This window comes from Phyllobates terribilis, unplaced genomic scaffold (genome assembly GCF_046119375.1).
Source record: "Phyllobates terribilis strain yellow unplaced genomic scaffold, ASM4611937v1 Scaffold_3__8_contigs__length_932513732, whole genome shotgun sequence".
Classification (NCBI taxonomy): Eukaryota; Metazoa; Chordata; class Amphibia; order Anura; family Dendrobatidae; genus Phyllobates; species Phyllobates terribilis.
Window position 1 is genome coordinate 99,518,306 of NW_027362763.1, and position 23,192 is coordinate 99,541,497.

Below are 23,192 nucleotides of genomic sequence, written 5' to 3' on the forward strand. Positions count from 1 at the left end.
CAGGCTGCAATACTATACTGCAAAATTTTTGACGGCTGCTTGCACTTGAAATGTGGCCTTTTAGGCTCGTGGAGGCGGAAGCTTTTCATAACCTCATGGCAGCGGAGTCTAGGTGTCCATACTCGGTCCCCAGCTGTCACTATTTGTCCCGGTGTCGTCTCTGCCTTCCACAAGCAAGGGTCCCACAACATTACCCATGCCCTTCCCAGTGCACTTACTGGGAAGGACCGCCTAACCACAAACACATGGGCAGGTGAATGTGGCCAGGAACGGTACGGAGCCAGTCCACATTAAAAATGCAGCCATAGAGTGTGCAGGAACCTTCCCAAACACATTTCTTAGCCAGGGCTGCTTCTCAGCAGGGTTGGACGGGCCCACCAGAGAATCCTCGGATGGGCCTTGGCTTCTCCATCAGGAGAGTTCATGATAGGCGCAAACTTTGCAGCTGCTATGGGACTCTTGAGCGGGGGAGAAAGGTGGGTCCTCAGACTCAAATCCTCTGGTGGGCCCAATGTTTTTTGGTCTGACTCTGCTTTTCAGTGAGAGTTGTATTTCACCACAGCCATAATTTTTAGCTCGGTGAAAGGACTGGCATAGAGGAAAACCATATCTACTCTGGGTTCATTTCTCCCAGGAAGTTCTCTAATGCAGTTTGTCGCATAAGTAACGGTAGCCCGTCCAATATCAGCTAGCATTTGTTGGTGGTGCTTCAACACACAAACATCTTTCTTTGTGCTTTTAATTTCATGACTACAGAGTTGGGCAATGGTCTGATCTGCAATGCGGTTGGAGAAATAACATGCATAAGCATGTCCAATTCACATTAAAAAAGCAGACATAATGTGTCCGGGAACCTTCCCACACTCACACACTTTTCTTAGCCAGGGCTGCTTCTTGGCAGGTTTGGATGGGCTCACCAGAGAACCAGAGACTCCTCCGGTGGGCCCTGGCTTCTCCTTTAGGAGAGTTCATAGTGCCGAGGTGAGGCCATGATGATAGACGCCACCATTTGTTTAGTTTTCTGTTACTTGGAATGCAAGCACAAGTATGCAGCCAGCCAACCACTCACGCACAGGCCGCAATAGTAAACTGCCAGATTTCTGGGTAGCTGCTTGCACTTGAAATGTGGCCTTTTAGGCTCATGGAAGCAGAAGCTTTTCACAACCTCGTGGAGGCAGCGGCCGGATGTCCATAATCGGTCCCCAGCTGCCACTCTCCGAGTGTCATCTCCACCTTCCACAAGCGCGGGTCCCAGAACATTACCTGTGCCCTCCCCATTGCACTTACTGGGAGGACCGCCTAACCACAAACAAGTGGACAAGTGAATGTGGCCAGGGACAGTACGGAGCCAGTCCATAGCTTGTCGGTAAGAGCTGTATTTCACCATAGCCATATTCTTAAGCTCAATGAAAGGACTTGGGAAACCATATCTACTTCAGCTGTCATTTCTCCCAGGAAGTCCTCTAATGCAGCTTGTTGCATAAGCAATGGCAGCCCGTCCAACATCAGCTCTCACTTGCCGGTGGTGCTTTGACACACAAACATCTTTCTTTGCCCTTTAAATTCTTGACTACAGAGTTGGGCAATGGCCTGATCTGCAATGCGGTTTGAGAAATAACATGCAATTAAGCACGTCCAATCCACATTAAAATAAAGCAGCCATAGAGTGTATGGGAACCTTCCCACACACTTTTATTAGCCAGGGCTGCTTCTCTGCAGGGTTGGACGGACCCACCAGAGCACCAGAGACTACTGGTGCATTCACAGGGAAATGTCATTTTAACATTTTACAATATTATCTGGCCATGTGGTGTGTGACACATCCTGTTTCATTTATGATGGTGGGACTCTGAAAGTCACAAAGTCCATTTTTATAGGGTCATCAGGTGGCCCTTACTATTCTTAAAGGGCCAGCAGTTGGCCCTCGCTATTGTTAGATAGCCATCAGCTGGCTATGCTTTGTTGTTCCCATTATTAACAAGTGGGTCTCCTATACTGTTATTGCATATGCAGTGACTGCAAGGGCTGCCAAAAATTTGGACGCAACCCAAAACCCCTTTGAAGAGACATAGAGGACGGTCTCAGTAAAAAATATGTTCCCATTATAAAGGAGCGGGTCTACTGTAGTGGTAATGCCCATGCTGTGACTGCAAGGGCTGCCAAAATTTGGGAAAAACCCCACTAACAATTTAAAGACACATATAGCTGGGCCACAGTAACGGCATGTTCCCATTAGAAAGGAGAGGATCTGCTATACAGTTCAAGATTATGCAGTGAATGCAACGGCTGCCAAAATTTTTTGAGGAACTCCAATGCCGAATTGCAAGAGACATAGAGGTCGGAGGGCCTCCTTAAAACAATGTTCCCATTATTAGGAAGTGTGTCTCCCATACTGTTTGCCTATTCAGTGAATCAACAGCTGCCAAAAATTTGGAGGAACTCCAGTGCCCCTTGCAAAAGATGTAGAGGTCAGAGGGCCTCCTGAAAACAATGTTTCCATTATCAGGAAGTGTGTCTCCCATACTGTTTGCCTATGCGCTGAAGCAATAGCAGCAAAAAATTCGGAGGAACTGCAATGCTCCTTGCAAGAGACATAGACATGTTGATATAGTTCATATGGAGGCGATATGGTGGTGGAGTATGAGGTTGCAGAGAAGCAGGAGGAAAGAGCTGTATTTGAGTTTAAGTTACGCGTTACGCTGCTATCATTTGGTGATGTTGAGAAGTCTGGCCCAATCCAGTCCTTGTTAATTTTGAGTCAGCCTGTCAGCATTTTCAGTTCACAGGCGGATGCGCCCATCGGTTATAATTCCACCGGCAACACTAAAAACCCGCTCTGACAAAATGCTAGCCACAGGGCTGGCCAGGACCTCCAAGGCGTAGAGAGCCAGTTCATGCCACGTGTCCAGCTTGGATACCCAATAATTATAAGGCACAGAAGAATCACTGAGGAAGTTGGTACGGTCGGCAAGGTACTCCTTCACCATCTTCCGAAACATTGCACTCCTTGTGAGAGTACCCTGCGCCTCAGTGCCTGTGCGATGGGAGTGTCTGAGAAAACTATCCCAGAACTTTGACAGTGTTCCCCTGCGTCTGCTGGATTGCATTTGTGGCTCTCTCGCCTGTACTCATTGGTTGTCCAACGAACTGTGACCTCTGCCGCCAGCGTTTCAGATGGGAATTTTTTTATTAATTCATTAATTCCACAACAAGGGCCTTCTGGTACTGAACAATTTTATTAGGCCAGTCCTCCAAGAGAATAAGAGACATAAAGTTCTCCCTGTAGCGTGGGTCTAGAAGCGTCACCAACCAGTAATAATTGTCACTCAAAATTTGGACAATGCGAGTGTCATGGTAAAGGCAGCCTTGTGTGCCAGGCTGCAAAGAGGCAAGACTTCCATGTCCTCACCAAGAGTATGACTGACCATATTCTCCTCATCATCTTCCTCTTCTTCCTCCTCCTCCCTCCATCCACGCTGAACAGACGGTATGACAGTTGTGCAGATAATACCATCTATAGCGCAGGAAACTAGCACCTGTTCTTCCTCCTCCTCTTACTCATTGTCACCCAATCAAAGTTGGGTTGAGATGACGCTGGGCTGTGTGTAATCACCCTGTATAGATTCTTGCTCTACCACATCGTGTTCCGCTTGCAATGCATCCTCTTTAATTGAGAGCAGAGAGCATTTTAGAAGACAGAGAAGTGGGATGGTGATGCTAATTATGGCGTCATCGCAGTTCACCATCTTGGTGGAGTCCTCAAAGTTTTGGAGGATGGTACAAATGTCTGACATCCATGTCCGCACAGGTGGCGTACTTTGACAAGCAGATATGACAGATTCGGGTAGGTTTTGAGAAACCGCTGAACCACGAGGTTAAGCACATGGGCCAGGCATGGTAAGTGTGTGAGATCGCCTCGCCACCAGATTTCGGCCATTGTCACACATGACCATGCCTGGCTGTAGGTTCAGCGGTGTCAGTCACAGATATGCCTGCTGTTTCAGAGCTATCCACAACTTTTCAGCGTTGCGTGGTTTGTCATCTAAGCATATTATCTTCAGCACAGCTTGTTGCCGCATGGCCGAGGCAGTGCAGCAGTGCTTCCAGCTTGCAACTGATGTGGTCATTTCGGAGATGGATGCTGAGGAGGAGGAGGTTAAGGAGCTGTAGAATGTGGGGGTAACCCTGATTGACCCAGAGCCCACAATCCTCAGCGTCGGGAGGACATGTTCCGTCCCAAGGTCCGACTGAGTGCCGGCTTCCACTTTATTAACCCAGTGTGCTGTCAGCAAGCTGTACCGTCCCTGTCCACAAGCACTTGTCCACGTGTCTGTGGTTAGGTGGACTTTCCCAGTAACTGCGTTGTTGAGGGCACGTCTAATATTGTGGGACAAGTGCTCTTGTAATGTAGGGACGGCACACTGGGAGAAATAGTGATGGCTAGAGACCAAGTACCGAGCGACGGCCGCCACCATCAGATTGCAGAAAGCTTCTGTCTCCACAAGCCTGAAAGGCAACATTTTGAGCGTTCGTGAAATGTGTGAATTTAGTAGTGTGGCCTGTGGGGCGTTAGCTGCGTATTTGCGCTTGCGTTCCAGGGACTGGGGTAGGACAACTGAAAGCTGCGCTGGGACAAGGATGTGGACGTGCTTGCTGATGGTGCTACTTGAGAGTGTGCAACGACAGGTGCAGGGCAGGAGGCATCTTGGCATGTGCCATGTTCATGGATTGACTTGCAAACACAACAGCGGAAGAAGCAGTGGTGTCACCTGCAGACACTGTGTCTGATCATGCTGGTGGTGGTCCGACTGGTAGATTTGTTACCCCTGCTGATGCTGGCCTGGCAGGTGGTGCAAATGGCCTTTTTTGGGGTTATCTGCAGAGTCTTTAAAAAATAACCAGACTCCGAAAGACCTAACAGTTGTACTGGCAACTTCCGTTGCCTGCCTTCTGTCTGCGGCCACCACAATGCTTCTTCCTGCCTGTTGTGGTGCTTTGCCTCCCTCCCCCTGTGTGCTGCTATCCTTGCTCTGCATGTCCCCCTGCCAGGTTGGGTCAGTTACTATATCATTTACCACCTCGTCTTCCACTTACGCACCCTGGTCCTCCTCCTGACTTTCTGGCAATTGTGTCTCATCATCATCATCATCATCATCCACCTCTTGCGACAGTTATTGCACTTTCCCACCATTGTCTTCGTGTAACCGTGGCTGCTCACATATTTGGGCATCGCCATATGCGTTCTCCTCTTGACTCGCTTGAAGCTGGCTGGGCGAGAGGTCCGAATCTACAAATGCAAAAGTGAACAGCTCTTATGAGTGTCCAAGTGTGGTATCAGTTGTCTCCGGGCACTCGGCATGGTAGGAGGAAGGAGTATCAGGGTGAGGAATATGCGGTACAGACTTATAGCTGCTGAGACTTGACTGTGTGGAAGACAGGGTGGTAGTGGTGGTGCAAAGTGACTGGAAGAATTATCTGCTATCCAGCTAACAACCTTTTGACACTGCTCTGGGTTCAATAGTGGTGTACTGTGGTCCCCTAGTAATTTGGACAGGAGGGTCGAGAGAGAAGATGTGGGTGTTTGTTGTTGTTAGAACCTTGCTGTTAGTTTTTTTTTCCTTTGCTGGTCACATGACCTTGTTGGCCTATTTAATCCTGCTCCGCCCTTCTGGCTTTGCTGGACTTCATTGTATATCTACTTTCTAGCTAGCCTGTGCTCTGTATCTAACTCTGTTTGTTTGCTTGGTCCACGGACCTCTATGTTCTATCTATTTTGTTTGTTCGTCTGTCTGCTACTATTTCTGTTAGGAGGTGTCCCATATTCCTCCCAGTCCTTAGTACTTGTAGGGATTCCCTCCCCACATCTATAGGTCTTCGTACAGACTAGATTAGGACTTTAGCAGGTCTGATCGCAGGATCAGGTTCCCTGTTACATCGTAGGGATTCAGCTGAGTCTTATAGTAGGGACAGATCTCCTCTCTTTCCTTAGCTTTGGTAGCAGAACATAACAGTAAGTCCAGCCTGCAAATTCTCTAAGGAAAGATTTTTTTTTTTTTTTTTTTGTTCCATCATGGTGTCGGTTCAGGATTTGGCTAAACACCTGCAGGGACTCTCTCTGGAAGTGGCCGAGCTCCGTCAGCACGTGAGTAACTGTCCTGGAGCATATTTCTTGGAGCCTAAGGTATGTTTGCCGGATTTATTTTTTGGTGAACATCGAGAATTTTTTTCATTTAAAAATGCTTGCTTATTGTATTTTCGTTTGAGACCCAAGTCCTCTGGGGATGAATCCCAGCGCGTAGGGTTCATAATGTCACTTTTGCGCAAAGAGCCTCAGGAGTGGGCCTTTTCTTTGCAACCTAGTGATACATGCTTCAGATCAGTGGATAGTTTTTTTTCTGCTTTAGGACTATTATATGATGATCCTGACCGTGTGGCATCAGCTGAGACTGAGTTGAGACGTTTAAAACAAGGATCAGGTAATGTCGAAAAATATTGTACTCATTTTCGTCGTTGGTCCACTCAAACAGGGTGGAACGATTCTGCTCTGAAAAGTCTATTTCTTGCTGGGCTCAGTGAAAGGGTTAAAGACCTGCTAATTGCTTATCCTACACCTGAGGATTTGCAACAGGCTATGCAATTAGCTATACGGGTGGATAGAAGACTGCGTGCTAGGGTTAATGAGAGCAAATCCTCTGCTATGTCAGTTTCTGGTTATGATAATGTGTGTACTAACAGTGGTGAACCGATGGAGATTGGATCGGTGGCACCTCGCTCTCAAGAAAAAGACCGTCGTTTTTCGGAAGGCTTGTGTTTCTATTGCGGAAAATCTGGTCCTTTGATTAAAGGCTGTGAGCTTCGTATGAAGAAAGAAAAAAAAATGGTCAGTCACGCCCGTATTGCCTGTTTAAATTCCAAGGGTATATTTTTAGCTGCTTCCACGATTGCTCAGGAAAAATTAATGGAATTTCGGGTGTTTGTTGATTGCGGGTCTACACTGAATGTAATTGATGGGGGATTCGTGGAAAAACTCAATTTAAAACCTGAACCTTTATCATCCCCCATTGCTGTGGTTTCTGTGGATGGCTCCCCTTTGAAGAATATTACTCTCAAGGTCAGTGAATTTCCTCTCACTATTAATGGTGTTCACCATGAGAAATTGGATTTGGTAGTGTTGAATAACTTGCCTTCTCCAGTAATATTGGGTTTGCCCTGGTTAAAATTTCACAATCCTGTACTGGATTGGTCTACCAGTGAAATTAAATCCTGGAGCCATAAATGTTATGACAAGTGTTGTAACGGGCGTATTGCAGCTTTGGATAGGGGAGAATTGCCTGTTCCTATTCAGGATTTTTGGAGAGTTTTTTCTGAGAAGGAATCGCAGGTTTTGCCTCCCCATAGAGACTATGATTGTTCTATTGAATTTGTCCCTGGAGCGACTCTTCCTAAAAGTCGTTTATTTAACCTTACTATTCCTGAGAGGAAGGCTTTGGAGGAATACATACAGACAAGTTTGGCCGCCGGTCACATTAGGCCCTCTAAGTCTCCTGTGGCGGTTGGATTTTTTTTTGTAAAAAAAAAGGACGGCGGTTTACGTCCTTGTCTGGATTTTCGTGAGATTAACAAAATTACGGTACGCAATCCTTACCCACTGCCATTGATTCCTGATCTGTTTAACCAGTTATTGGGGGCCAAGTGGTTCTCTAAAATTGACCTTAAGGGGGCATACAATCTGTTGCGCATGAAGGAGGGTGATGAATGGAAGACTGCTTTTAACACTCCTGTGGGTCATTTTGAGAATCTGGTTATGCCTTTTGGTCTTACTAATGCTCCTGCATTTTTTCAGAATCTGATTAATGACATCCTTAGACCTTTGATCGGTAAAAATGTGGTTGTGTATTTGGATGACATTTTGATTTATTCGCCAGATCTGGAGTCTCATTGGCGGAGCGTGCGTGAGGTATTACAGTTATTAATGGACAATTCACTTTTTGCTAAGCTGGAGAAATGTGAGTTCGCTGTACAGAGAATTAGTTTTTTGGGCTACATTATCTCCAGCAAAGGTTTTGAGATGGATCCGGTTAAGGTTCAGGCTGTGCAGGAATGGCCTAGGCCTATTGGTTTGAAATCGATACAGAGGTTTTTGGGTTTCGCCAATTACTACAGAAAATTCATAAAAAATTTTTCTAGTATTGTCAAACCTCTGACTGATCTCACCAGGAAAGGTGCTGATGCGGTTCAGTGGTCTTCTGAGGCCATTGAAGCTTTTGTGTATCTCAAGGAGAGGTTCACCTCTGCTCCCATCCTTATGCAGCCTGATGTTACTAGGCCGTTTTTGGTTGAGGTTGATGCTTCCTCTGTGGGGGTTGGCGCAGTATTGTCTCAGGATAACGGGGATGGATTACATCCCTGTGCCTTTTTTTCAAAAAAATTTTCGGAGACTGAACTGAATTACGATATTGGTAATCGGGAATTATTGGCTATTAAACTCGCATTTGAACACTGGCGCCACTTCTTGGAAGGTGCGGAATTTCCCGTTCAGGTTCTTACGGATCATAAAAATCTGATATATCTTGATGCTGCCAAGCGCCTGAATGCCCGTCAGGCTAGGTGGGCACTGTTTTTCTCGCGGTTTAATTTCTCCGTTACTTACATCCCTGGTACTAAGAATGTTAAGGCGGATGCCTTGTCTCGCAGTTTTTCTCCCATAGTCGGTGCTGAGAAAGAGGAAAACATTTTACAAGAAGGTGTTGTGATAGCTGCTTTAGACTCCGTTTTGGAAGATGAGATTCTTAAAGCTCAGGAGAATGCCCCATCTAACACTCCTCATGGGAGGTTGTTTGTGCCTGAGACCTTTAGGAGAGATTTGTTTGTTGAGTGTCACGAATCTCGGTTGGCAGGTCATCCCGGAATCTCTGAGACCAAGAAACTGGTGGGTCGCAGTTTTTGGTGGCCTGGATGGCAGAAGGAAGTCATTAAGTGGGTGCGCCAATGTACTATATGTGCTAGATCTAAGTCCTCACATACTCCTGCTGCGGGGTTGCTTTGTCCTTTGGAGGTCCCCAGTGCTCCTTGGACACATTTGGCTATGGACTTTATAACTGACCTTCCCCCCTCTGAGGGTTTTACTGTCATCTGGGTGATCGTGGACCGTTTTAGCAAGATGTGTCACTTGGTTCCCTTCGTCAAACTGCCCTGCGCTAAAACTCTCGCTAAGGCCTTTGTCAAGGAAATTGTCAGACTTCATGGCGTTCCTACTGACATTGTTTCTGATAGGGGTCCTCAGTTCGTGGCTCGTTTTTGGCGTGCCTTTTGTGACAGGTTGGGAATTCATTTGTCGTTTTCGTCCGGATATCATCCTGAATCTAATGGCCAGACAGAAAGGAAAAACCAGGATGTTGAGCAGTTCTTGCGTTGTTTTGTGGCAGACAATCAAGAGGGGTGGTCTGAGTTTCTGCCACTTGCCGAATTTGCTCTGAACAATCATACATCTTCTTCTGCTGGTTGTTCGCCTTTTTTTTGTTGTTCTGGGAGACATCCGTCGTTTGGGTCGTTCTCCAAGTTGGGATCTGCCGTGCCTGAGGAGGAGAATTTTTCCGGTGATTTGGAAAGGGTTTGGACGGATGTGCGTGGTAATCTTCAGGAGGCCAACAGAAAATCTAAAGACTACTTTGATAGGAAACGACAGGAGGTTTTGTTCGCTGTTGGTGACATGGTTTGGTTGTCCTCTAGGAATCTGCGGTTGAGGATTCCTTCTAAGAAATTGGGTCCCAAGTTTGTAGGGCCCTTTAAGGTGCTTCAGGTTGTCAACCAATCTGCTGTTAGGTTGGAGGTTCCTACCTCCTGGAGAATTAATCCGGTCTTTCATGTCTCTCTGTTAAAAAAAGCTGTTGTGTCGGATGGTGACGCCTCTGCCTCTGTTCCTCCGGTGGTGGAGGATGGGGAATATGAAATTTCTCGCATCCTTGACTCTAGACGGTATAGAGGTAGTTTGCAGTATCTTGTGGCCTGGAAAGGTTTCGGACCCGAGGATAACTCTTGGGTGAGGTCAGATGATGTTTCCGCGTCCAGACTTATCAGAGCGTTTCACAGGAGATTTCCTGATAAGCCTGGTCCTAGGGGATCCGGAGGATCCTCTTAGAAGGGGGGGTACTGTTAGAACCTTGCTGTTAGGTTTTTTTTCCTTTGCTGGTCACATGACCTTGTTGGCCTATTTAATCCTGCTCCGCCCTTCTGGCTTTGCTGGACTTCATTGTATATCTACTTTCTAGCTAGCCTGTGCTCTGTATCTAACTCTGTTTGTTTGCTTGGTCTACGGACCTCTATGTTCTATCTATTTTGTTTGTTCGTCTGTCTGCTACTATTTCTGTTAGGAGGTGTCCCATATTCCTCCCAGTCCTTAGTACTTGTAGGGATTCCCTCCCCACATCTATAGGTCTTCGTACAGACTAGATTAGGACTTTAGCAGGTCTGATCGCAGGATCAGGTTCCCTGTTACATCGTAGGGATTCAGCTGAGTCTTATAGTAGGGACAGATCTCCTCTCTTTCCTTAGCTTTGGTAGCAGAACATAACAGTTGTGGCACAATTTTAGCTTGCCCACGGCCGTGTCTTCGGCCTCTGCATGCACCATTACAATCACGTCCACTTCCCCATCTCTTGCCACGCACCTTGGCCATTTTAAATGGAGGGAAATATTTTCCAAGTTCACGAGAAATGGCTGACTTTGGAACCCAATCATATGTGATACATCTGACAGAGTACCACAGTTTTAAATAGCAGGCCTGTAATTTAATAATATTATTCTACACAGAGACCTAGTGTGAATAGCTTGACTGACACACTGCAACAAAATGAAATGGAAGAAAAGGCTGATTTTAGAACACTGCTAGAGGTGATATGTCTAACAGAGAACCACAGTTTAAATAGCAGGCATGTAATTTACTAATATTATTCTACACAGAGACCTAGTGTGAATAGCTTGACAGACACACTGCAACGAAATGAAAAGGGAAGAAATGGATGATTTTGGAATACTGTTATAGATGATATGTCTGGCAGAGAACCATTGTTTTAAATAGCAGGCCTGTAATTTACTAATATTATTCTACACAAAGACCTCATGTGAATAGCTTGACCAACACACTGCAATGAAATGGAAGGCAGAAATGGCTGATTTTAGAACACTGTTATAGGTGATATGTCTGACAAAGAACCATGCCTTTAAATAGCAGGAATGTAATTTACTAATATTATTCTACACAGAGACCTAGTGAGAATAGCTTGACCGACACACTGCAACGAAATGAAAATGGAAGAAATGTCTGATTTTGGAACACTGTTATAGGTGATATGTCTAGCAGAGAACCACAGTTTTAAATATCAGGCCTGTAATTTACTAATATTATTCTACCCAGAGACCTAGTGTGAATAGCTGGACCGACACACTGCAATGAAATGGAAGGCAGTAATGGCTGATTTTGGAACACTGTTAGAGGTGATAAGTCTGACAGAGAACCACGGTTTTAAATAGCAGGCCTGTAATTTAATAATATTATTCTACACAGAGATCTAGTGTGAATAGCCTGACCAACATGCTGCACAAAATGGAAGGAAGAATGGCTGATTTTGGAACACTGTTATAGGTGATATGTCTGACAGAGAACCATAGTTTTAAATAGCAGGCCTGTAATTTACTAATATTATTCTACACAGAGACCTAGTGTGAATAGCTTGACCGACACACTGCAACAAAATGAAAACGGAAGAAATGGCTGATTTTAGAACACTGTTATAGATGATATGTCAGACAGAGAACCACGGTTTTAAATAGCAGGTCTATAATTTACTAACATTATTCTACACAGAGACATAGTGTGAATAGCTTGTCCGACACACTGCAACAGAATGGAAAAGGAGGCCAATATTTTCGAGTTTCATGTCAAATATCTGGATTTTTATCGCTGAAATATGGAACAGATGTGGCTCTATTCTGCAGTGCTAACAAGCAAATGGAGCAGAAAAATTGTGTACTCTGGATTTTATGAAAATAGCCAGGATTAAGATAAAAAAAAAAATTGCCCTTGCCCCTGATATCTGGGGCTATGTCTACAAATATCTGTAATAATTATAGCAGCAGCAAACATGATGGTCAATGGACCCTCTTGCACTATAGGCACTGCAGTCTGCCACATACACTACCTGCCTGCCACTGATTATATGCAGCTGGATTAGTCCTCAGAAGGACTGTTAGTTCAGAAGGATATAAATATATATGTTGTGGAATACTTATACTAACAGGACTTTCAATGGACCCTCTTGCACTATATGCTATGCACTGCAGTCTGCCACATATCCTGCCTCCCTGCCTAACTCCTGCTATCACTACTGAATATATGCAGCTGAATTAGTTCAGATGGATATATATATATATATATATATATATATATGTTGTGGAATACCTATACTAACTCTAAACAAGCAAATCTCTACCTGACTCAGCGGCACCTCTCCTTACTCTGTCTGATTCTGGAGTGACTGTGACGAGTATAGCGGCGCCAGGTCTTATATAGACCTGACGCTGTGCAGCCAGCCAATCGCTGTAATGCCACAACCAACATGGCTACGGTATTACAGTGAGTGGCGGGCAATTCCTGCATGTTCATTATCAACTTCCAGTTTGTGGCACATTAGTATATGGGAGGGGAAAAACTTTTCCAGATGGATGGTGACCATGGTGGCCATTTTGGATACAATTTTATTTTTCTCAATGGGAAGAGGGTCATGTGACACATCAACCATATTGAGAATTTTATAAGAAACACAATGGTGTGCTTGGGTTTAACGTAACTTTATTCTTTCATGAGTTATTTACATGTTTATGACTGTAAAGGACATATTGATATTCATGCTATAGCAACTCCATTTTGTCTGCTTGATTCAAAATCATGTTATTATTAGTGTTGAGCCACCCCCGTAGTGTTCGAGTTCGGTTCGGTTCGTCGAACACCCGTGTGTTCGCTGAACTATTCGTCGAACACCTTCGAACACCGTTAAAACCAATGGCAGGCAAACAAAAACACATAGAAACACATAGAAAACACCTTCAAAGGTGTCCAAAAGCTGACAAACTGCTCAGAAGACACAACTAACACATGGAAAAGTGACAAGTACATATAGTCATGCGAAAAGAAAAGAGGTGTAGGAGTAAAAGGAGGGGGAGACACAGATATAGGCATGTCATGCCCTTCTAAAATCCAAAAAGTGAGAAGCCGAGACGGCCAGTCCGCTCCTGCCCGTGCCACCTCCGTGTCGCCGGGTTTGTGCCAGAGCCGCGGTGAACCCTGACGGCCAGCCCCCCTCTCCCAATACTGGTGCCTGTCCGCTGGTGGGTCGAGAGAGCCCCCCTGTGGTGGAGGCAGCTCTAAGCTTTTTAATTTAAATTGTCCCTCTAATTTGAATGAATACACTTTAAATCCATTTACAAGGATCTATTGGAGGGCAAGTCTCATGCCAGCAGCCGCGTAATTCCAGCTCCAGTAGCGTCCACTAAAGCTGCTGCAGTTAAAAAGCTTTTATAAGGATCGAGCTCGGCTGTCCACCGCAAGGCATCCTAGTGCCAGTCCCAGCCCCTATGCCTTGGGGTGCCTCCTGATGCTCTTCACTAAGTATCCCGTGGTCCCGAAGCATTTCCTTTGAAAAAATTAAGTGTCCAAACTACAGGTGGTGTAGCTTGCTTAACAGCCGGGATAATCCGCTGACTAGCAGACACTGCTACTAGGCACAAAGTATTTCCTGGGCTAGATGCAGTTAAAAATTTGTAAGTAGATACTCTCGTTGGATGCTGAGAAAGCATTCCATAGAGTCTCCTGGCACGCCATATATGATTCTCTTAAAAAGCTTGGGGTAGGGGTCTAGGGGACCCTTTTATAGCCAAAATCACGGCCCTGTATCACAATACGTCACCTAGGCTGAAGATAAATGGAACTGTAGCACTGAGGGCTCGGTTGCTACAGACGTATTGCACCTCACCCAGAGGTGTGATATCTCACTCTCAGATAAGGATGGAGTGTGGATCAGGACCCGACACCTGCATGCATTACACCACATTGCCGTGGGGCAGGGTGACCAATATGCCCCTGAGATGGGCACGACAGTCCCTGTCCCTGGCTAGAGTGGGGGGAGGGAACACTGAGGAAGGGGAACCCTGCAGTGCAGGAGCAGGGAGGAAGCAGTTCCTGGGTGCATTGAGAAGGGAGTATAAAAGGTGGGCACCATCTTAGTTCAGTGCAGAGAAGTCTGAGCAGAAGTGGCAGGGAGCAGGGGCTCTGCATGAGCTCTGCTCCGGAGGCAGGCCTAGTAACAGAGGCCCAGGCCTGCAAGAGGGAGAAGGAAGGAAGAGGAGCGGAGAAGGCTCCAGGAACGAGGAATGAAGGGATCCCAGGGGTGCGGACGGGCGAGTCGCCACCGCACGCCCGAATCCACCTGCGTTGAGGGGTCAGGCCAAAGGGGGAGACCGGTCCCCGAATTAGTGGAGGCAGGAAACGACCCTCAGCTAGAAACCGGAGGCTCTGACATTTTATGTTTCGCAGCCCCTTGCTCCACCCGCTAGGAAGGTGTAGCACCCTGAGGATTCGGCTGCTACAGGGGTATTGCACCTCAACCCAGAGGTGTGATATTCCACTCCCGGGTAAGGAAGGAGTGTGGAACTGAGCTCAGATAGACTGCATGCACTACATACATCCCATTCCAGAGGAGCAGGCCGACGGTACTCCCACTTAGAAATGTGCAGGTACAACCGAGCCTGTTCCTGGCTGGAGTGGGAGGGGGGTGGTACATCCCATGTAGTGTAGGGGCAGATAGGGGGAGCAGTCTGGGTAGTGATAGGAGCTCATTGGGTGCTGGTCACCTGAGCTCACACATAGAGGGATATATAAGGAGGGCACCAACTTAGATCAGGGTCAGACGCTGAGAACAAGTCAGTTGGAGAGGAGAGAGAAGGAAACAGCAGCCCTGGAGAGAGAGAGAGGAGGAAGAAAGAGAAAGACCCAGAGGGGGAAGACTGAAGGGACCCAAGAACCCAAATTAGAACACCGGGTGAGGAGTCAGCATCAGGGTACCGGAACCCAAGCTGGTGGGGGCAAAGACATTCCCCAGCCAGAGACCGGAGACCGTGGGCAGTGTCTGTCACGGTCACCCACTACATTCACCCCGAAGGCACACCACATGAAGGGTCAGGGAACCCAGGGCCAAGGGTGTCCCAAAAGAAGGCCCGAGGGAGCTGGACCTAGGTGAATCACTGGTGGGGACGGCTGAAGAAAGGACAGAGGGAGAGCTCAGGGCCACGCTCCGGACTTGTTTGGGGGTTGGCTGGATCCAGGACCTGGTGGACGCAGCACGGCTCGGGTGGTCACTAGCAGCTGGAGTGACCGAAACATCAGCAGTAAGTAAACTCCCTTAACTGCACAACCCGAGTCTGTCTTCATTGCCGGCTGCATCGCACCACCACAACCCCCATCCTCTGCGCCTGTCCCCTCTGAGGCTATACCCCTCCCGTTGGGGGTTATCTCACCAAGCTGCGCACCCACCATCAGCCTCAGCGGACCCTGCAGCAGCGGCGGCCACAGTGACCGCATCACAACGGGTGGCGTAGTCGACACAAAAGAACTTTAGTAACATCTGTAAAGCTGCCACATAACACTGAGCTTGACGCCCTGGGCACGGGACCGGGTCACAGCCGCTCGGAGACTACAAACCCCCCATCTGATCCGGTGCCGGGTATTCCCCTCAAAAAGGAATATGTCCCAGGGGGCGCGTCAACTTTGGCGTAGTCGGCAGGATTACGTGCCCGCAACACCCGGGTACTGCGTGCCTGAAGAAAGGTGCAAGTTTACCTCAGAAAGAAGTCTCCCGCCGGTTCCGGAGGGTCCACGCCATCGGACTCCATCACCAGTCGTTTCCCGCCGATTGTCCGCCATTTCCAACTTGTTCCCGCCGTCTGCAGAGTTTCCCGCCACTGGGCGACGCTTCCCGCCAAAACCGCAGATTTCCCGCCTTGGAAGAGCAGCGGACGCCATTATGGGCGTGCCAAAGGAGGGCGAGAGGCCGCCTCCCATCGTGGGCCAGGACAGAAAATGGCGCCAAAAGTGGAAACCGCCCCCACCAATAGAGACTGTGATGCTGGAGGTGTCTGTCAGCGTGAAAGAACTACCCCTGGAGCTGACAGTCACCGAGTTGCCCCGGGACCGCCCTCGAAGTGGGAGGAGACGAAAGAGAAGAAAAAAGATGGGTGTCGCTTGGAGCAGTCTGGAGCAAGCGCACCCGGAGGCAGGAAGCCTGGAGAGGAGCAGCAGAAAAGCTCACCCGGAGATGGAGAGAAAGCAGAACAGCACCGGCCCGCTGGCCAGGAGTCTGCTAGAGACCGAAGAAGGAGGGCAGAGCAGCACCGGCCCGCTGGCCAGGAGCCTGCCGGAAGCAGAGCAGAGCAGCACCGACCCGATGGTCAGGAGCCTGCTAGAGTCCACAACCCCGCTAGGTCTAGCGGAGATCCTTGCACAGCTCCCCCGAGACCGGGAGTGTGCGCAGACTGCCCTGGAGGGCCTCGCACGGAGGATGGCCCGGGTACAGCGCGAGATATTGGCGGAATGGAGCCGGGAGATGGCTCAGCACGCAGAGACCAGTCAGCGGAGCACGCTACCCTGGAAGAGGAAGCAGACCGCCTCTGAGGATGGCGCGGGAGGACCCAAGGCCGGAGACGGCGCCGAGGAGGGAGCCGAACGCATGGAGGCAGGTAAAGGGGACGCCTATACCCCAAGCCGTGACACCGCTCACCTGCCCCAGCTCCCCGTCGCAGAGCCCGAAAGTCCCCCTGCTGTGCCCGTAGCCGCCACGTCACCGCAATGGACTAGGCCCCGACCGGAAGCCGCCGCAGCGACCCCTGTGACGTCACGCGCCTCGACCCGGAGCGTGACAAAGCAGGAAATACCACCAGCCTGGTCGCAAGGCCTAGTACCCCCGGGCGCCGCATCACCAACAGCGCCCCCTACCTCCGCGGAGCCTCCGGCCTGGCCGCAAGGCCAGGTAGCCCAGGGCGCCGCCGTATTAACGGTGCCCTTCACCTTCCAGGTGCCCCAGGCCTGGCCGCAAGGCCTGGGCAACCCGGGCGCCACTACCACCGCGCCCGCGCCCGCAATACCAAGGGTGCCACACCTGGGGGAGGACCTCTTCGGCCAGCTCACATGGCCGGACGGGCGGCCCTTCATCTGGCCCGAAGGGTACCCTGAGCTGGAGCGGCAGCAAAGACAAGGGCCCTTGTGTGAGCCCCTAATCCCGGCTCCGAAGCCCGTGGCTCGGGTCTCGCCTCCTCTAGCAGAAGCCCAATTCGTGTGGGACCCCACGGGAGAAGATTTGATGGGGTTCACCGGAGAAACTCGGGCAGCCGCAGCTGAACGTACAGAGTGTTGCCGTCAACAGCTGGCAGAGTTTAAGAGAGAACGGGAGGAGAGGCGGGTCAGAGAACAACAGGCCCAAATCCAGAGCGCGGAGCAGAAGAGCCGGACTAGGAGGAACCCCCGTGTAGCGCATTGTCCCCGCACCATCGGGACAGTGATAAAGTTCAACCCGCAGCATGGGTGGGGCTTTATTCGGGACCGTAACAACCGCGGTGACGTTTTTGTGACTCGCAGAGACGTCGAGTCCCACCTGCCGGAAGGTCACAAAGGCCGTGACCTCTACGTCGGAGACGAGGTCACTTTCACCCGGCACAAGTGTGCCAAAGGACCTTACGCCCTCCACGTACACCGCTTGACGGAGGAGGAGTTGCGGTACGGAGAGGAGGAGCAAGAGGACCCGGACGGGTCTGAAGTTCAAAGAGCAGGAGGAAGACGCCGTTGAGTGCGGCAGAGCAGGAGCTGTAAATAAGTTACCCAATCGGGGTATATAGAAACTGAAACTGTTGCTGTTGCTAAAATAGTCCCCGTTGGGACCAGTGAACTGTTTTACCCGTTAACCCCTTCATCCTACAGGCTGAGGACTGTGAGCAGCCATTCTCTTCCCTCTACCTGGCCGAGGACTGAGAGCGGCCAACTTCCAACTTTCCCTGTATATAGTTGCGCGTCTTAAAGCGCCCCCTACCGGTTTTATAAGAAAACCAGAGTTTTTCTAAGAGACTGTCGCACTTTTCCCGGACACACGTTGCACAGTGTCCGGAGGAGGAACCAGAGACAAGAGAAGTCTACGAGAATGTTTATATAAAAAGTTTTATATATATATAATGTTTATATGTTTTATTATGTTTATATGAAAAATTTTGTATGTTTTGGTGTTTTTGTCTTTACAGCCCGAGGACGTGCTGTGATTTACCAGGGGGGAATGTAGCACCCTGAGGATTCGGCTGCTACAGGGGTATTGCACCTCAACCCAGAGGTGTGATATTCCACTCCCGGGTAAGGAAGGAGTGTGGAACTGAGCTCAGATAGACTGCATGCACTACATACATCCCATTCCAGAGGAGCAGGCCGACGGTACTCCCACTTAGAAATGTGCAGGTACAACCGAGCCTGTTCCTGGCTGGAGTGGGAGGGGGGTGGTACATCCCATGTAGTGTAGGGGCAGATAGGGGGAGCAGTCTGGGTAGTGATAGGAGCTCATTGGGTGCTGGTCACCTGAGCTCACACATAGAGGGATATATAAGGAGGGCACCAACTTAGATCAGGGTCAGACGCTGAGAACAAGTCAGTTGGAGAGGAGAGAGAAGGAAACAGCAGCCCTGGAGAGAGAGAGAGGAGGAAGAAAGAGAAAGACCCAGAGGGGGAAGACTGAAGGGACCCAAGAACCCAAATTAGAACACCGGGTGAGGAGTCAGCATCAGGGTACCGGAACCCAAGCTGGTGGGGGCAAAGACATTCCCCAGCCAGAGACCGGAGACCGTGGCAGTGTCTGTCACGGTCACCCACTACATTCACCCCGAAGGCACACCACATGAAGGGTCAGGGAACCCAGGGCCAAGGGTGTCCCAAAAGAAGGCCCGAGGGAGCTGGACCTAGGTGAATCACTGGTGGGGACGGCTGAAGAAAGGACAGAGGGAGAGCTCAGGGCCACGCTCCGGACTTGTTTGGGGGTTGGCTGGATCCAGGACCTGGTGGACGCAGCACGGCTCGGGTGGTCACTAGCAGCTGGAGTGACCGAAACATCAGCAGTAAGTAAACTCCCTTAACTGCACAACCCGAGTCTGTCTTCATTGCCGGCTGCATCGCACCACCACAACCCCCATCCTCTGCGCCTGTCCCCTCTGAGGCTATACCCCTCCCGTTGGGGGTTATCTCACCAAGCTGCGCACCCACCATCAGCCTCAGCGGACCCTGCAGCAGCGGCGGCCACAGTGACCGCATCACAACGGGTGGCGTAGTCGACACAAAAGAACTTTAGTAACATCTGTAAAGCTGCCACATAACACTGAGCTTGACGCCCTGGGCACGGGACCGGGTCACAGCCGCTCGGAGACTACAAACCCCCCATCTGATCCGGTGCCGGGTATTCCCCTCAAAAAGGAATATGTCCCAGGGGGCGCGTCAAAGGCACCACATAGGGTCAGGGAAACTGGCGCCAAGTTTACCAAGAGGAGGCCCGAGGCAGCCGGACAGAAGTGTTGGTAAGAAAGGCCAGACAAAGGACACACAAAGGGGGTCCTGTGAAGCGCTTCAATGTTATCTGGGAGTTGTCTGAGCCCCTCACCTGGTGAGCACAGTACGACGTGGGCAGCCGTTACCTGCAGACGTGGTCTGGATAATAAGAACTGTGAGTAAAGGCCCTGAACTGCATCACTGACTCCGTGTCGTTACTGCTGCTGCCCTGCACCATCACCCCCATCCTCCGCATACACTGCCCTGAGGCTATACTCCTCCCGTGGGGAGTTATGCTACGCTCTGCTGCACCCACAACACCAGCCTTAGCGGTCTGCCCTGTAGCGGCGGTTCACTCTGACCGCAATCCACGGGTGGCGTAGTCGGACATTTAAACATCAAAACCACATAAATAGTTCCGCCACTGGTTTGACCACCCTGAGCCACGGAACCGGATCGCCGCCACGAAGACTACAACCACCAGCATCCACCAAAAAGGGTCCGGCTCCGGGTGTCCCAAGGCCCAGGGGGTGCGTCAGAACATTTTCATCACCTTTCACAATCACCAATGGGACAAGGCAGGGATGTCCTCTGTCCCCTCTCTTATACATCCTAGTGACGGAGCACCTGCTCTCATCAATTCGCCATAACCCCAATATTAGGTGGATTGAGGTGGGAGGCACCGAGTACAAGTGCTCTCTATTTGCTGATGATGTCCTAGTATATATCACTCAATCACATATATCCATCCCTGCTGTTATGGCTGAAATAGATCACTTTGTTACATGGTAAAATTTTAAAATCAATGCAGCGAAGTCTGAGGCCCTCGATGTCTCCCTCCCTAAATCCATATAGGATTCCATCCAGTCCAACTTTCCCTTTGCCTGGCCCTCACAGGGTATCAAATACTTAGGAATTCCTATTCATAGAGACCTCTCCCATCTATGTTATCTTAATTTTGGGCCCTTTATTGAACAATTCCATACAGACCACGGTTGGCAAGTTAGAACTGTAAGATTCACTACGTGAACCACTGGTGTTTTGTGGAAAAGCACATGTACACCGCGTTCCAAATTATTATGCAAAAAGTGTTTAGGAGTGATAAGGGAAGAATTTGTTTGTTTGTCAGTTAAACTCATTGATGGTGATGTGTGTCAGGGCTCTTTATATCACTGTAAGCAATTGCAGACACCTGTGCTAATTAGTTTGGCAGGTGTGTCCAATGAAAGGCAAGACTACTTAAGAAGGCTCTCTCACATTATTAAGCAGCCTACATTTTCTGCCAAAATGGGAAAGAAAAAGGATGTGTCGGCTGCTGAGAAGCAACAAATTGTGGAGTGTTTAGGTCAAGGCATGACTACAATCAACATTGTGCGATGATCAGGATGAAGTGTCTTGGCAATCAAGAAGTATGTAGCTGATTCACAGTACACACGTGTGCGTGCTGATAAGGGCAAATTGAGGACTCTTTCCTACAGGCAATTACGTCAGGTTAAAAGAGCAGCGGCAAAAAAGCCTTGTCATAGCAGCAGACAAGTTTTTGAAGCTGCTTGTGCCTCCAACGTCCCCCGAACAACAAGATGCAGGGTCCTTCAGAGGTTTGCAGCTGTGCATACGCCATCCTGTCGACCTCCTCTATCCACTTCACACAAGCAGAAACGGCTCCAGTGGGCCAAACATTACATGAAGACTGATTTCAAAACTGTTTTGTTCACGGATGAGTGCCGTGCAGCGCTCGATGGTCCAGATGAATGGAGTGGAGGATGGCTGGTTGATGGACACCCCACGCAAACACGGCTACAGCGCCAACAAGGAGGAGGTGGAGTAATGTTTTGGGCTGGAATCATGGGGAGAGAGATTGTCGGCCCCTTTAGGATCCCTGAAGGCGCTAAAGATGAACTCCATAATGTATGTGGATTTTCTCAAACAGCACTTCCTGCCATGGTTCAAGAAGAAGAACCGTGTATTTCACAGCAAGATCATTTTTCTGCATGATAATGCACCATCTCATGCTGCACATAAAACATCTGCATCTCTGGCTGATATGGGCATAAAAGGGGACAAACTTATGGTGTGACCCCCATGCTCCCCTGACCTCTACCCCATTCAGAACCTTTGGAGCATCATTAAAAGGAGTGTCTATGATGGCGGGAGGCAGTTCACATCTAAGCAACAGCTCTGGGAGGGTATTCTGTCCTCATGCAAAACAATTGAAGCAGAAACCATCCAAAACCTGACAAATTCAATGGACGAGAGAGTTCAGAAGCTCCTTTCGAACAAGGGGTCCTATGTGAAAATGTAACATCACCTAGAATAAAGTTTTGAGTTGAAAACTGTTTGATTTCAGTTTCTAACAACCTGCTAATGCTTATAATTTCAAAAATGACCATTTTTTTGGTCTTTATTAAAATGAAAAGGTTGATCGAAAAGTTTGGGGGATCTAAGAGTGTGGCAACCCAGTAGTTATGATTACTTCGAATTCTGACAATATGAGGGTCATGCTGCAGGTAGTGCAGCAAGAAGGCACTTATGTGTCTTGCGCATCTCGGAGCCCCAAAATTATTTTCCGGGCTAGATGCAGCTAAAAATTATTTTTAATTTTAAATCTGGTGAAGCTTATTATAGATGGCCTAATAGGATCAGTGCTGCACACTGCTACAAAGCCCAAATTATTTTCCAGTCAAGATACAGATAAACATGATTAGTAATTTGAAAGCTTAAAACGGTTGGTAGGGTGATTTTAACCAATCATCAAGCTTTTACTCTCCCCAGGATGACACAGGGGTAGAAAAGTCGTTTCGGATCCATGATTTGTTCATCTTTATGAACGTGAGTCTGTCTACATTATCAGTGGAGAGCCGCGTGCGCTTATCTGTCAGCACACCACCAGCAGCGCTGAACACACGTTCAGACAGAACGCTGGCTGCGGGGCATGACAAGATCTCCAAGGCGTAAGTGGCTAGCTCCGGCCATTTATCCAGATTGGAAGCCCAAAAAGAGCAAGGGTCCAGTGACACAGTCGTGGCTTCAATGTTTACTTGGAGATACTCCTGTACCATCGTCTCTAGGCGTTGACTATGTGTCAGACTTCTTGTCTCCTGTGGCCTTGCAAAGGATGGGCTAAAAAAGTGGTGAAATGATTCCGCAAAATTGATGTTACCAGCAGATACTGTGGTTCTGTTACGGTTTGAGTGCTGAACACTTGACGGTCCCACGGTTGGCAAGTTGGAACTGTGAGATTCACTACGTGCACCACTGGTATTTTGTGGAAAAGCACATGTAAGATTCTGCAACAGTCTCTGCTGATACTCCTGCATGCGTGCATCCCTTTCTATGGCAGGAATAATTTCTGCAAATTTACTTTTGTACCGGGGATCTAACAGTGTGGCAACCCAGTAGTCAGGATTATTTCTAATTCTCACAATTCGAGGGTCATGTTGCACGTAGTGCAGCAAGAAGGCACTCATGTGTGTTGCGCATCCAGGAGCACCAAGTCCCTGTTGTGTTGGTGGCGAGGTAACAATCATGCTTCCTTCCTCTGTCCTCTCCCCCCAACCTCGCACAACAGAAATGTGAT